Here is a 16461-nt window from a genome sequence, read left to right on the forward strand (position 1 = left end):
CTAGGCCACACAGCCAGTATGCAAAGAACACTGCCTGGCCTCAACCAAGGAGCATGTTCTGGGAATTGCACCAACTCACCAATGGACTCCTCCAAGACTCAGCTGGTAAAGCCAGGGTCCTAGACAGCACATGCTACCAATCATTCTTGAAAAAATAGGTGGTCCTTCGTGGCTGCCATGGGAGACTTGATGCAAAGAATTTATTTTGAGTTTTAACAAAGGTAATATTTTACCAGGCATTTGTTGTCTGAAGAATCATCTTAATTTCATTGCCAGGATCAAGAGATATCTGCAGATGGTTTGTGATACCGTATTTTTTGTGTGTATAAGACGACCCCTTTTTTGGGGACTCACTAGTTAAGCAGTTTTCTGCCTGTTGTTGTTTAGTCGTTTAGTCGTGTCCGACTCTTCGTGACCCCCTGGACCAGAGCACGCCAGGCACTCCGGTCTTCCATTGCCTCCCACAGTTTGGTGAAACTCATGCTGGTAGCTTCGAGAACACTGTCCAACCACCTCATCCTCTGTCGTCCCCTTCTCCTTCTCCCAACATCAGGGTCTTTTCCAGGGAGTCTTCTCTTCTCATGAGGTGGCCAAAGTATTGGAGCCTCAGCTTCAGGATCTGTCCTTCCAGGGAGCACTCAGGGCTGATTTCCTTCAGAATGAATAGGTCTGATCTTCTTGCAGTCCATGGGACTCTCAAGAGTCTCCTCCAGCACCGTAATTCAAAAGCATCAATTCTTCGGCGATCAGCCTTCTTTATGGTCCACTTTATGGTCTCACTTCCATACATCACTACTGGGAAAACCATAGCTTTTAGTTTTCTGCCTAGCCCAGCACTATGTACTCTGACTGGCTTTCCTAGATCTCAGGCAGAAGTTCTTCCCACCAGCTGCTCCTGTCAACTGGAGTCATCCAGGACTGTACTGGAGACCCCTCGCAAGTGAAGCATGTGCCGGATTATTGAAGGGTAGTTAGGGATGAATGAAGCAGTTCATTTTTGTCCATGTTACCGCCACATGTGTTCCCTCAAAAGCATGGGCGTTGACAGCCCTGTGCATGTGCTTCCACTTGTGCAAAGAGCTTTTCCTTTCTCTCCTCCCCCTCAGTGCCCCCTGTGCCTCCCCCAAATTGCTGAGAGAACCCCCAGAACATGTGGAGGAGAGGAGAATAATTCTGTCTAGCAAGCTGATATGCTTGAGCAGATGGCATATTTCTAATAGTGTGACATTAAATTCCACCCACTGCGTAGCGTACAATACACTGTGCATCGTGTGTGTGTGTGTGTGTGTGAGAGAGAGAGAGAGAGAGAGAGAGAGAGAGAGAGAAATTAACCAGTTGCCCACTTTTAGTATTTTACTCCTGCCCTAGAATAAATCCCGCATCCTCCCATGTTCAAAAGTCCATTCTGCCTTGTTTCCGCATTAATCTGCCATTTTGTTCACCAGCTAGCAGCGGTTCTCAACCTATGGGTCCCCAGATGTTGTTGGACTACAACTCCCATCATCCCTGACCACTGGTCATGCTGGCTAGGCATGATGGGAGTTGTAGTCCAACAACATCTGGGGACCCACAGGTTTAGAAACACTGAGCTATGGGCTGTGCCCCTGCTCACCTGCTCCCACCTCTAACGAACCTCCAAGATCTTGTCCTTCACACCCCATGCAATTAATAAACTCACTTTTCACCTTCCCCACCCCATTTCTGAAGCCACTTCTTTCTTCTCTATCTCTGCAGCTCCACCTTGCACCCCTGTTTTCGCCTTCGCCTCCACTCCCTCCTTTTGTGCAACCTCCTCCCACTTTGCACACAAACCACCCCATGAAAACCTCCTGTATCCTCCTCTTTGCACACATTGCAACTGCTAAGCACCCTTTCCCACTTCTGTCCAGTTATGAAGCCACCCCCTGCTCCTATTTTTCAGGCCCTTTCATGCTGCTGCTTTCATCTTCAAGCCCATTCCCATACCCCCTTCTGCATCCCCCCCTTTCTTGCACCTCATGGTGCACCCATTCCACTCTCCTTTTTTCTCCATGCTCATTACTTTTCTCAACTCCCCCTTGCACATAGATTTGTTTTCATGCCTCCTCCTCCTGTTCTTCAGCTTCCTTGGTACTCACCCACCCATGATGATATATGTTACTGCAGTGGCGTAGCGTGGGTTGTCAGCACCCGGGGCAAGGCAAGTAATTTGCGGCCGGTGCGGCCGGCCCCCCCTGCACCCCCCACGCTACGCCACTGTGTTACTGTATCTTTAAGATGAACAGAACCTTAAAAGCAAGACTGTCCATTAGCTTGTTCAATTAAAGAAGGCTCCGTTCAGCTGATGGACATTGTGTGTGTGTGTATATATATATATATATATATATACACACACACACACACACACACATATATATATATATATATGTATATGTATATGTATATATGTATATGTGTGTGTATATATATATATATATGGGCGTCTGCATGTTAATAAAATATCTCTTCTATATTACTACAACACAGCTAGAACTCCGTGTTGAAGACAATTGTTGAAGACAATTGATGCAGCAGTAAAACTGCTAGCACATTTGCAGAGCTAAGCAGGGTCCAGGGTGGTTTCAAACTGGATGGGAAACCAGCCTGGATAATAGCTTAGTTGGTTAGAGCATGGTGGTGATAACACCAAAGTTGCAGGTGCGCTCCCAGTAAGGGACAGCTGCATATTCCTGCATAGCTGAGGGTTGGATTAGGTCAGGCATGGCCAAACTTGGCCCTCCAGATGTTTTGGGACTACAACTCCCATGATCCCTAGCTAGCAAGGCCAGTGGTCAGGGGTGACATACAGGTTTGCCCCCTGAGAAGAGGGAATGGTGAGTGGTCTCATGATGAATGGCTAGGGCAGTTGTAAGGATGCCCCTCATAACTGGCCACATTTAAAGGGCATTTGACAAATTCATGGAGGATAGATATGGGCAAATCTCTGTTTCTCTCAGTTTCTCATTCTTTCAATCTTACGTCCAGTCCTCCAAATTTCTACATAGGTTTCTGGTGTGTCTGTGCGTGTATGAATGATTTTTCCTATTTTTTGTATGTAAAAATTGTATTTTTGTAGGATTGATTATGTAATTTCTATATTGCTTAATGTATTAAGGATACCACCAAGCAGTGTGCAAAAAACTGAAGCAACAACTTATGCGGTCCTGCCTAATATACACATTTTTGCAATATACACATTTTCCCCTGGTGTAATGTGACTCTGGATGTTACTTTCATGAACATGTCCATTTTTATGCACACTTTAACCAAACATGTACATTCTGGGCACTTATTATCTGCCTTGCAAAATTCGTAGAAGTGTGAATTTCACTGAGTTTTAGTTCATGAACAGTTCTAAAAAGTGTGAGTCGGGTAGGTCACCTTTAAATGTGAACTGAATAAAAATTCCCCATGGCTAGGAGCCAAGACATCTGCATCCCACCTCCAGAATTGCTCATGCCCTGTGTTTGGGCTTCTAGTTGATCTGAACCAAGAGAGTTCTCTTCTTACGCTGTACAGGGAGGGGGTTGGAAATCAGTGTTTGATGTTTACATTTGGTCTGTGAGGATTCTTTAAAAATTACCACAAAATTAAAACAAACCACATTCCCACTTTTTTTTTTATTTAGGAAGTCCATCTTGCAAGCAATCGCAGAGCCACAGTGAAGAAATGTGAGGCACCTCCCAGGGCGACTTGCTCTGGGGATGAGAATCGGCCGACAATCGCACATCTGCAGCTAACTCTTTCCTATTGTCGGAGCTGCAGAATTTGAAAACACAGCGATTTTATTTTCCATTATCTCTGTTACCACATTTAATGGGGCTGAGAAGCTTTTAAATAAAACACCCCCTCCCGGGGCCCTCCCTCCTCTCGACTCTCTCCCGCCCCCCCAACCCGCTTCCTTGGGCACAGGGTGCTTAACACACTCTGGAAATTGTGGCAATTAACGTTTCTCATTAGGAGAAGGAGCAGGCTCACAAGCCCCCTCATTGTCTCCTGCGGGGGGATGGTTCAATAAAGAGTGAGGAGGCCGCTTCTTTCAACATTTCCCACTCATTGTGGGCAGACAAAGCCAGGCCTCTAATTATATTTTCACAATCTGTGCGTATCTTTAAGGGGCCTGTCAGAAACAAGCTCGTCATCTTTTGTTCAGCCTCGTTTCAGGGAGCTTTTTAACCTCAGCTATTTCTCAACATCCCTCGCTGATGGGGAGGGCGGGGGTCCCAACAATGGCGCTCCCATTTGCCGACTCGAGAGCCTTCTTTCTCAGGGAAGAATGGGAATCACTGTATTTTGAAAACAGCCTCTCTCCTCCTCCTTCCTCCTCCTCCTTCTGAGCCCTTCGGCCTTCTCCATTCTCTTGTAACCAAGTGGAGAAGCCCGGAGCAGCCGGCAAACAACGAACGTGCGTGTTTTGGATGGCTTGCGGCATAACCAAGAAGCACTCAGGGGAGCCACTCCTGAACGCAGGATCTGGTCTTTAAGGGACGATGGGTTTCAGCATAAACATTGTCCCTCCCTCGGCCTAATATATAAATAAACCAATGTATGGAGATATGGGAGAGATGAGATTTATGCTACAACCCACCACCCCAGCTTGCCCTCAAATGTTGGTCATATATAGGTAAAGGGTAAAGAGACCCCTAGCTGTTAGATCCAGTCGCGGACAACTCAGGGGTTGCGGCGCTCATCTCGCTTTATTGGCCAAGGGAGCCGGCATACAGCTTCCGGGTCATGTAGCCAGCATGACTAAGCCGCTTCTGGCGAACCAGAGCAGCACACGGAAATGCCGTTTACCTTCCTGCTGGAGTGGTACCTATTTATCTACTTGCACTTTGATGTGCTTTCGAACTGCTAGGTTGGCAGGAGCTGGGACTGAACAACGGGAGCTCACCCTGTTGTGGGGATTCGAACTGCCGACCTTCTGATCGGCAAGCCCTAGGCTCTGGAATTCCCAGTGCTGCTTGGTTATTTATCAGGAGTTGAGCTTGTCATTGGTACTCAACAATATTGCAGCCCACATACAAAGGTCTGCAGGACCTCCTAGGCATGCAAGATGTTCTCCCCATCTCTGAATGGGATTGTGCACTCCAGGGGTGAACTTTGGTTGTTTAAATTTCAGTGGAGGCCAAAATTCAACACCCCTTGGCCCTTCCATTCTGTGCATACCTGCTACTGGACCACCTAATACTTCTCTCCCATCTTTCAAGTGAGAGGAGACCACTTTTATATGAGAGCAGGTCCTTGGCTTTGGATTGTGTGTGTATAAAACTACGTAGTTTTGCCCACTCGCTCCCAACTACAGAATCATAACATGCTTGTTACTGCACAGCCCCAATGCCTGTCAGTGCTGGCATCAGATATAAGCCTCAAACTCACACCCTGATGGTCACCACAGACTGAAATTGTTGCCGCCAACCAACAACAATGCTACACAAATTTTTATTTGCGGTTCCCCCTAATTTACATATTTATTTACACATTATTTGGCTGGGAAACTACGTCACAAAACCCAGAGAAGTGCAAATTTTGAAGGATAGTCGTGTTTTGGTTTGTCCAACTGTTTCCGAAGGTGCAAATTAAGTAGATCTGCATTATAATTTCAAGGCATATCGGATTTCTCCTAGTCAGCTGATGAAGCCAGTTTACAGAAACAACAGCATACAGAATAAAAAACTATACTCAAATAACACAATGTATTGATAACAGTCACAAACGGCTACAGTAACGGAAGCTGCCTGCGTTTTTGGACTGGCCTTTTGGGCTGTTGGCAACTGGAGCCTCCATGATGAGCTCCCGCACTTCAAAATTTACCACAGCCTCGCTGAGCAAGCTTGTCCCTCACTATTGATCTTCCTTTGCAAAATCCAATCCCAATCTGAGATGTGATGATGTAGCCCAACATGTTTGTCTAGAACCATGAATAAACTGAGTGCAATCCAGAACCCTCTGCAAGAGGCAAGAACCACTTGCAGGCTGAGGCTGCAATCCTGGACACCCTTACCTGGGAGTAAGCCCTGTGGAAGTCAGCAGGACTTACTTCTGACTAGACAGGTGTAGGATTGCACTGAGTGCAAAAGTCTTCTGAAGGTAGGACTCGTGGAACAGTTGTCTGTGAGCAGAACAGGACTTAATCCCCACAGCTTTCTGCGTGCCCCCCAATCTGATCCAGAGGGTTGGCTCTATTGGGCATCCCTCCAGAGCTGATTTTAGGATACACATCAAGGGCTACCATGAGAGAGGAAATAGGCTAGGAGAGGTGCCATTGTGCAAGCAGAGTTTTACTGGAGAGACATTGGACATCACCAAGAGAACAGTCATTTACAATATATCTTTATTATCATTGTCCCATGCAGAACAATGAAATTGAAAAACTACATAAAACTACATTAAAACTACATAAAACTACATTAAAACTACATAAAACTACATAAAACATTCAAAAACCCCTAAAAATTCTAAAACCCCATTTTAAAATACACTATACTATAGAAACCCCTTATGCTGCGTTTAGAACCAGAATTGCATTTGCATAGAAAATGTTTCCCAGGCGGCTAGTCCTGGCGTTTATAATCCTATACCTTCTTCCAGAAGGCAGAAGCTGAAAGAGATCATTTCCGGGGTGCATACTGTATTACATACAGAATAATAATAAAAAACCCAACAGGTGCTTTCCTCCCTGCACACACACACACACACACACACACACACACACACCACTTGCACTGAGCTGACAGATGTATAAATAAATGTTTATTTCCATTCAGAATAAATTCATTTCAATATATGGAGGCTGAGGAGGAACGTCAATGTCCAGTTCTCCGCCTTTTCTTGATTTTATGTGCATTTTTATCCAGTACATCCGTGTGGATTCTTACACACTGTCCTGTTGCGTTTTAAGATCCTATTTGTTGGGGATTTATTTTCTTTTTTTCTCTCCCCCCCTTTTTTTTGTAAATATCTTCTCCTTAATTGGGTGCTGAGTCTAATAATCCTGCCTCAGCTTGTTAACTGTACAATGGCAGTCAAAGTTAATGACCCATTAGTGATTAATTCCTTAACCAGCATCTAATTGCTCACTGTAAAACCTTTTCTTAAAACGGGATTAAATCATCTGGATCCTTAACCACTTCTTTGCTCTAAATTCGCTAAGGCTCTTAACCTGGGCCTCCTTCCTTGAGTCTCCTGTTTCCTCTTTCACTTAAAACTCTCTTCCAGCAACGAGGGCAAGATTTTAAACATTAGCTGCTAACAGCAGAACAGAACGTTTGAAAGCCAAAGAAGACTGTAAAGAAACAATGGGAAATAATCAGAAATGAAACTTGCTGAAAATGTAGGCTTTCTTTCTTTCAATCTTCCCTAAATCCTAATTCAAACTGGCCATCCGGCAAAAAGGCTGTTTAATTTCTCTACCCGGGTGACCCATCAGTAAAAGGTTTCTCATTTTAAATATTATTGAACGCTCACTAGTATGATGTGTGAGTGGTTGGGTATTCAAGTGTTGAGCTTGAACAGGGATTGATTCTGTGACAGCACCAGAAAAGGAAAAAATTGGGTTACGGGGGGACAGAAGGGGCAATGTATATTTCTAGGTGTGCGAGAATGAAAAATGACAGCATATGCTAATGACTGGAGTTAAAAAATGGGGTGGCAAGTGGGATGGATGAGTCCTTGTTTGGGGGGGTGCTCCTCCCCCCTCTATTGCCACCTATGGATTGATTTGAATCACTTCTGGCTACAGAGATACAGAGCTACTGACTCAGGGTGGGGATGAGGCTCACCCTGTTGTGGGGATTTGAACTGAGTCCTGCAAGGTTTCTGGAGGCCTAAAATTTTCCATATAGATAGATTTGTCCTGGCTAATCCCTCGCAAATGTGACAGGGTGCCTCTGCTATTGCTTGGGTTCATGTAGGTAACGCTGTACATTTGGCAGCAGAGGAGGTAGAGAGGAACATTTCCGGTAAGACGCCCGAACAAAACTGTATCTGGGTGAGAAAAGAATAACGGTCTTAGTCTCAGTCAGTTTTATTGCACATAGCCAAAGGCTGCCGCAATGTACATAGAATTATTTTGAGCACGTTCATCTCTTCTGTTGAGATCAATGGGAATTAAAAATTCTTAACCTTTGGGTGGGTCACATCCAAGGTTTTTCAAAGGGTAGCTGCAGGGGCAGTTTATTATTTCCCAATTATGGGATGTGCTACTCGTTGTACAAATTTAGGAGACCAGAGGCATGGGCCAACTGAAGCGAAAACACATCTCAATCTGCGAACACGGACCACACCTTTAAAGCACATTCAAAGCACATTTCAACCACCCAAATAATGCTGGGAACTCTAGTTTCCTCCTCACAGAGCTACCACTCCAGCACTCTACAGTTCCCAGGATACCTTGGGTGTGTGTGCTTTGAATGCACTTTAAAGCCATGGTGTGTACCCATTAATTCCTACACGAAAAGTTATGTGCAGGCTGGGCTTGCTTTCCACAGAAATCAATAGGTCTTAAAAGCACTGAATTTTGACCGGATTGTATCTCCCCCCCCCCAAAAAAAATTTTTTTATTCCTTCTTCTGTGTCTGTTACTTGGGGTTCTTTAGCACATTCTTTTGCTGGCACACTTGAAAGCCCTCTGCAGCTTTTAAAGCCTGGGTCACGTTGTCTCTCCATTTTAAGGCTTTCCAATTTGGGGGGAAACAACAGCTGTGGTTCCTGCTCACAAGCAACCCTTCTGAAGGCTGCAGGAATCAGTCGAATTGGCAACATGCTCTGTTGCTGTGTGACCGACTGTGTCTCTACCTGCCTCCTTGACAAGGCAACCCGGGAGGAACACTGGCAGTCAAAAGTCTTTGTGATCTGCTTAACTCTGAATCAACATTCAAGGACACTTTTGCAAAAGCAAACATTCGCTGGGGAGGGAAATTTATGCCAGCAATCCTGCACACACAAACACATGCACGCACCTGATCTTCCCACACAGGAAAGATATATCCCGAGCATGGAAAAAAGACAAAGATGATGAACTCTTAAGAACCATAAGTAAGAGAAAAGACTCAGAGGAGGAAAGTAGCTTTAAGGAATTAATCTGAGCTGAACTTCCCAAGGTCAACAAGACGACGGTCTGTTCGATAAAGGTACTTTCCAACCTTAGTCTTTTGAAGATGGAGCGAGACACAGATCATCATGCTTTAAAACAAAACCATAGTCCATGGGGCCTCTTTGTGCTTCAGCGCCATCTAAATAAGAGAGCTAAATCCATATTAAGGACACAAGAAGACCCCTAACACCTAGTTCAGTGTCCTGTTCCCCATGATGGACTGCAAAGCAGATGGTCCCAGGTCCAACCCTGGCCTGAAAAATATCTTAGGTAGGAGAAGTTTTAGATTTGTGATTATGAGATCATTATTCTTACTATTATTACTGCTGTGCTGCTGTGATTCGTATTGTGCCATCAAAATCATCGCTAATGATTCGGATTTGTGCAGAAAACGACTTTTCCTAAATGTATATTCCAGCGAGGATACGTTGGCCAAGATTGCCACCTGGTGGAATATGAGAGAAGTTCATAAGAACTAACAAATGGTGTTTGATCCAAGTTGCCAAATTTTTAATAGAGGAGGGAAGAAGGAATTTGAAGCAAAGACAAAAACCAGAGGAGATGCATTCCCTTCTGAAACTGAGGTGGGTGAAACTAAGCCTTTCCTTACCTTGTCCTGTCTACTTTGCAGGTAGAAGTAAGGGCAATCTGTGAAGGAGTGAAAAGATAGATAGATGATAGATAGATAGATGATAGATAGATAGATAGATAGATAGATAGATAGATAGATAGATAGATAGATAGATAGATAGATGATAGATAGATAGATGATAGATAGATAGATAGATAGATGATAGATAGATAGATAGATTAGATAGATGATAGATGATAGATTAGATAGATAGATAGATAGATAGATAGATGATAGATAGATAGATAGATAGATAGATAGATAGATAGATAGATAGATAGATAGATGATAGATAGATAGATAGATAGATAGATGATAGATAGATAGATAGATAGATAGATAGATAGATATAGATAGATAGATAGATAGATAGATGATAGATAGATGATAGATAGATAGATAGATAGATAGATGATAGATAGATGATAGATAGATAGATAGATAGATAGATGATAGATAGATGATGATGATAGATGATAGATAGATAGATAGATGATAGATAGATAGATAGATGATAGATAGATAGATAGATAGATAGATGATAGATAGATAGATAGATAGATAGATGATAGATAGATAGATAGATAGATAGATGATAGATAGATAGATAGATAGATAGATGATAGATAGATAGATAGATAGATAGATAGATAGATATAGATAGATAGATAGATAGATAGATGATAGATAGATGATAGATAGATAGATAGATATAGATAGATATAGATAGATGATGATGATAGATAGATAGATAGATAGATAGATAGATAGATGATAGATGATAGATAGATAGATAGATAGATAGATAGATAGATAGATGATAGATGATAGATAGATAGATGATAGATGATAGATAGATAGATAGATAGATGATAGATAGATAGATAGATATAGATAGATATAGATAGATGATGATGATAGATAGATAGATAGATAGATAGATAGATAGATAGATGATAGATGATAGATAGATAGATGATAGATGATAGATAGATAGATAGATAGATGATAGATAGATAGATAGATAGATGATAGATGATAGATAGATAGATGATAGATGATAGATAGATAGATGATAGATGATAGATAGATAGATAGATAGATGATAGATAGATAGATAGATAGATGATAGATAGATAGATAGATAGATGATAGATGATAGATAGATAGATGATAGATGATAGATAGATAGATAGATAGATAGATAGATAGATAGATAGATGATAGATAGATAGATGATAGATGATAGATAGATAGATGATAGATGATAGATGATAGATAGATAGATGATAGATGATAGATAGATAGATAGATAGATAGATAGATAGATAGATAGATAGATAGATGATGATAGATAGATAGATAGATGATAGATAGATAGATAGATAGATGATAGATAGATGATAGATAGATAGATAGATAGATAGATAGATAGATAGATAGATAGATATAGATTTAGTCTGGAATCATATCAGCTCTCTCCCTCAATAAGCATTCAGGGAAAAAACAAAAACTATTTCTCTCTGAACATTTTGTGCACTTTTTTTTAAAAAAAGAAATTAATTCAGACATGGGAAGCTACTGACTCATACCCTCCAACATTTCTCTCATGAAAACAGTGACGGATTATTTATTTATTTATTTATTTATTTATTTATTTATTTATATTATTATTATTATTATTAGCAGCACTATATTTTAGTTATACCCCACCCCTCTTACAGGGTTGCCTCAGCCACTCTGGGAGGCTTCCAATATATATCAAAACTTAATAAAAATTAAACATTTAAAAACCTCCCTATACAGGGCTGCCTTCAGATGCCTTCTAAAAGTTGTATACTTGTAGTTACTTATCTCTTTGGCTCGGAGGTCGTATAACTCCATAGCCTCAAACATGTCTCCAATGAAAACAGGGACATCCTAAGGAAAAGTGATCAAAACAGAAACCGGGATGGCTTCTGTAAATCCTGGACTCTCCCTGGACAATATGGACACTTGGGAGGTCTGCAGGCTGGGCAAATTCAGAGGCTTCCTAAGGCCTGCCTGGGACGGAGGTTGCATAATCCTGTTTCCGTCTACACCTGTTTTGGCCCTGGCACACAGGGGCTTAACAGGATAGGCCCCAGCCACATAACTTTGGAAGTGCACAGTTGAAGCTCCTTGAGTTCCTGATGTGCGGCCCTTGGTGTCACTCTGTGTGGCCCTTAGAATTCTCCCCAGGCTGCACCTCGCACTGCTCCTGCTTTAACAGCCCAAGTGTCTCCGCTTGGCTGGCATAAGTAAAAAAAATAAACTGTGGCCATTAAGGGCAGCTCCCACATCTCACTTAGTAGGTTAGGCCCAAGCAGCAGTGCAAGGTTAGAACAGGGTAAGAGACAAGACCTGTTGCATATAGTCCTTTAATAAAAACCATTTCTTGTTTAACTCCTCCGACCTGCTCATTGTTGTTGTTGTTTAGTTGTTTAGTTGTGTCCGACTCTTTGTGACCCCATGGACCAGAGCACGCCAGGCACGCCTGTCTTCCACTGCCTCCCGCAGCATGGTCAAACTCATGCTGGTAGCTTCGAGAACACCGTCCAACCATCTTGTCCTCTGTCGTCCCCTTCGCCTTGTCTTCTCTTCGCATGAGGTCACCGAAGTACTGGAAGTACTGGAGCCTCAGCTTCAGGATCTGTCCTTCCAGCTCATTATTAAACCTGCTCATTATTAAACAGCAAAATGCTGTAAGTTGCCCTAGAAGTGGGTCCTGAGCTGAAAAAGGTGTCTCCAACCCCCAAAGTATAGTGCGGTCATGCGCCCTGATTTACAGAGCATCGTCTTCTGTTTGAATTGCTGCCTAATCCCAGTCTGTTTTAAAGAGAGAGAATCCTAAAACAGGAGAGCAAGGAACTTGCCCATCAACAGTTGGCAGCAGACAGAGCAGGTAAACAGGTCAGCCCGTCGCAGTCTTCTCCACTATGGTGAGGTGTCTTATATTTCGATTTAAAACAATTGTTTCTAAATTTGCACCTATACACATGCATTAGCAGATGCAGATCTGTGTCCTTGTTTGTCTTATGAGTGTGTGTGTGTTGGGTAAGTGGCCACCCTGAACAACTTCAACATGACACTCTCCTGCACTGAGCATGTTCTCAAGAGAGGCACTCTAGACTCAACAGTGTTTACAGTGTTGCTTCTAGAAGTTTCTGTTAGGCTCTGGGATTGTGACTCACATTTGCTTATCTTGGCGGATTAGTCCTGATCTGATTACAGTGTTTACTGTTAGCACTGCCTCTCAACAAATCTTCCTCCCCACTTCTGTGTGTTTGAAGAGTTGTTGGCTGGCGCAGTTTCTCTCAAAGAGAAAAAAAGCACACACCTTTGCAATATCAAATTGACCCAGGGCCTCTCCAGACATCCTTTTCTATCGCACGTGCACAATTATTTGTGTTCCCTATGTTATTGGGGATCAATCCCACTGGCAATACCGTTTGCACCCGCAAACATTTTGGGTGGGCCTACCGCTTTGTTCCCAGCCTGCCGAAACCCTGTAACGCTTTGTGCCACAAATGTTTGTGTCTGCGTGCGTGCGTTGTACAACAATCTCTCTAGACAAGAAGTTATGTGGTAGCAGCATTGGGGACACCTTGCAGAGCAAACAAGTTGCAGTATATATAGCAGGATACTTCATTCTCCATTCCCCCCTCCCCACAGTGTCTGTTTCTTTAACCTGCTGATACCAGAAATTCTGCGGCTAGTAGGTATGCTCGGTCTTCACTGGCCTTTCCCCCATTTTTTAAGAAAAACATTTTCTGACTTCTGTAAACCTGAGGGTTCCCTCAAGTGTGCTAATCCATCTTTTCCGTTTCTCGGGGGCTCCGTTTTGACTGCATCGCTGTCGGCGCTCGCCACCTGAGTTCGCTGCTAGGAGGAGTGATTTGAGAACGGAAGGGCTCCCTTGCCGAATCAAATCAATGGCACCGCTGAGTTCAGCTTTCAGGGTTTGTTTTGTTTTTATTAAAGATTTTCTTGGTTTACAAAAGTATGTGCAATGTCTCTCTATTTTTTCAAGTAACATTTTTTACAGATCAGTTTCATTTGTTGAGACATTAGGAAGAAAAGGGGGAAAGAGGTGGAGGGGGAAAGGTGAGTGGGGGTGGAGTCAGGTGGCAATGTTTCTATTTTACTTAATATATGTGGGGTTTTGTGTCAGCGTCGCTTGTGCAGGTTCTCTGCTATTCACTTGTCTTCCTTTGGTGGTGAGAGAGGTTGGGGTTGGCCTAGGGTGTGGTTGTTTGTTTGTGATTGGCTGTGGTGAACTTTATTTTCATGTGTGAGTGGGTGGGTGTTTTAGATCAGGTTCGCCATATTGATTTGTATGTTGTTGGTGGATTTTTGTCATTGCCTTGTTGGGCCATGTATGTGATAAAGGGGAACCATACCGGGATAAAGGCATCTTCTTCTATTTGTCCCTGTTTCAGTTTATTGGTTAATTTTTCTAGTACAGTGGTACCTCGGGTTAAGTACTTAATTCGTTCCTGAGGTCCGTTCTTAACCTGAAACTGTTCTTAACCTGAAGCACCACTTTAGCTAATGGGGCCTCCTGCTGCCACCGTGCCGCCGGAGCACGATTTCTGTTCTTATACTGAAGCAAAGTTCTTAACCTGAAGCACTATTTCTAGGTTAGCGGAGTCTATAACCTGAAGCGTATGTGTCAGAGCTGCCTCTAGGTCCCAGCTCACAGAGGACCAACGCCAGCCGGTGGTAATGTACAAAAGTCTTTATTGAAGTTCAGTTTCCATTTACAAGCCGCAGCGTGCAGCTCTACGTCTAGAACCTAGACCGGCGAAGCTCCGTCTGAGTCTCCGCCCCCTGTACACCAGTTTAAGACTCTAGCCTTACTCCACCTCTTCCGTTGTTCTTTCCTCCTCTGGGTCCTTCTGCCCCCCGGGGTCTCCTCCTTTCTGGACTCTTCTGACGCTGACCCCCCTGACTCTTGTCCCTCCTTCCGGCGGGCTTTAGGACCTGGTTCCCTATCCGGGCTACCTGCTGTGCCGCTCGCCTGTACATTTGAACTTGGCGCGCGCGCCCAGCCTCCAACCTTCCTCTCGACCGTTTCCGCGCTCTCCGATGGAGGCGTGGCCAATCCTGACTCATCTCCTCTCGCTGGTGGTGAGCAGCCTGATCCCGATACCTGGGACTCCTCCCCCCCACTGCGCTCTGGTGGGGAAGCTGGTCCTGATTTCCAACTGCTGCTCTCTGAGTCCCCTCTGGCCCCTTCTTCCTGGGGTGTCCCCCTAGGCACCCCCCTTGCCCTGGCCATGGGCGCCCCCTTCTGTGAATCTTCCGATTCGCTGGAGAGACTCAGGGAATCCCTCGGACCACTGTCATCGCCCACGCTCCCCTCGGATTCCTCCCCCTCGCTCTCCATTTCCTCCCTCTCCTGTGCCTCTGCTCCTGAGCCCCTGACAGTATGTAACCCGAGATACCACTGTAAGGCTGTTTCCTATACTATTTGGTACCATTGGTCCATGCTTACTCCTGACAGGTCTCTCCAGTGTTTGGCTATGATGTTTCTGGCTGCTGAAAGTACGGTAGGTGGGTTATGAGCAGCTTTCAGTTTTCAAGACTGAACCGTTCTGGAAATTCACAAGCCCCAGAGTATCGCACGCAGTTTTCACTGGGTGATTGTTTTATTACGTTTCATCACTGTTACTGTGCTTTATGAAATGTGTTGTATAAATCAGGTGTTAAATAAAAGGTGGGGGGGTCTGTGCTTCTCTGTGTTCCTTCTTTGGGAGAAGCACGTTCTCCATGTGCAAAGGCGGGCGGGGGGACCTCCTTTGTGTAGGCTCCAGGACTAAGAACAAAAGCCCTGCTGGATCAACTCTGTGGCTTCCCACCGTGGCCAGCCAGATACTTATGAGAAGTCTACAAGCAGAACCTGAGACATCAGCACTATTTGGTGACTCCCATCAACTGGTATTCAGAGCATCTTGCCCCATTAGCTAAAGTTGTGCTTCAGGTTAAGAACAGTTTCAGGTTAAGAACGGACCTCTGGAACGAATTAAGTACTTAACCCAAGGTACCACTGTACTTCCTTTCTAGTCCAACCCCCTGCAATGCAGAAATATACAGCTGTCCTGTGCAGGGATCGAACCTGCAACCATGACATTATCACGCTCTAGCCCACTGAGCTGTCCAGGCAGACATTTCAGTTGTTCTTTTCTGAACCTTTTCCCATTCCACAATTTCCTCTTTGAGTGGACGCAGTGACCCAGAACAATGCACAGTATTCCAGACGCAGTTGCATCATAGATTGTATAACAGCGTTGGTTTTCAATGCCTTTCCTGATTATCCCTAGCATGGAATTTTCCTTTTTCACAGCTGCCGTTCGCTGGACCGGCATCTTCGTCAAGCTATCCCCCAACAAGGTCTCATTCCTCACCAGTTGCCGCCCCATAGACAGATACAGTGGTACCTCGGGTTAAGTTCTTAATTCGTTCCGGAGGTCCGTTCTTAACCTGAAACTGTTCTTAACCTGAAGCACCACTTTAGCTAATGGGGCCTCCTGCTGCCGCTGTGCTGCCAGAGCACGATTTCTGTTCTTATCCTGAAGCAAAGTTCTTAACCTGAGGTAATATGTCTGGGTTAGCGGAGTCTGTAACCTGAAGCGTATGTAACCCAAGGTACCACTGTATGTGAAATTGAAAATGCCCTCCAGAGAGAGGTATGCTT

The sequence above is a fragment of the Podarcis melisellensis genome, assembly GCF_964234715.1.
Source record: "Podarcis melisellensis genome assembly, chromosome: 11".
NCBI lineage: Eukaryota > Metazoa > Chordata > Lepidosauria > Squamata > Lacertidae > Podarcis > Podarcis melisellensis.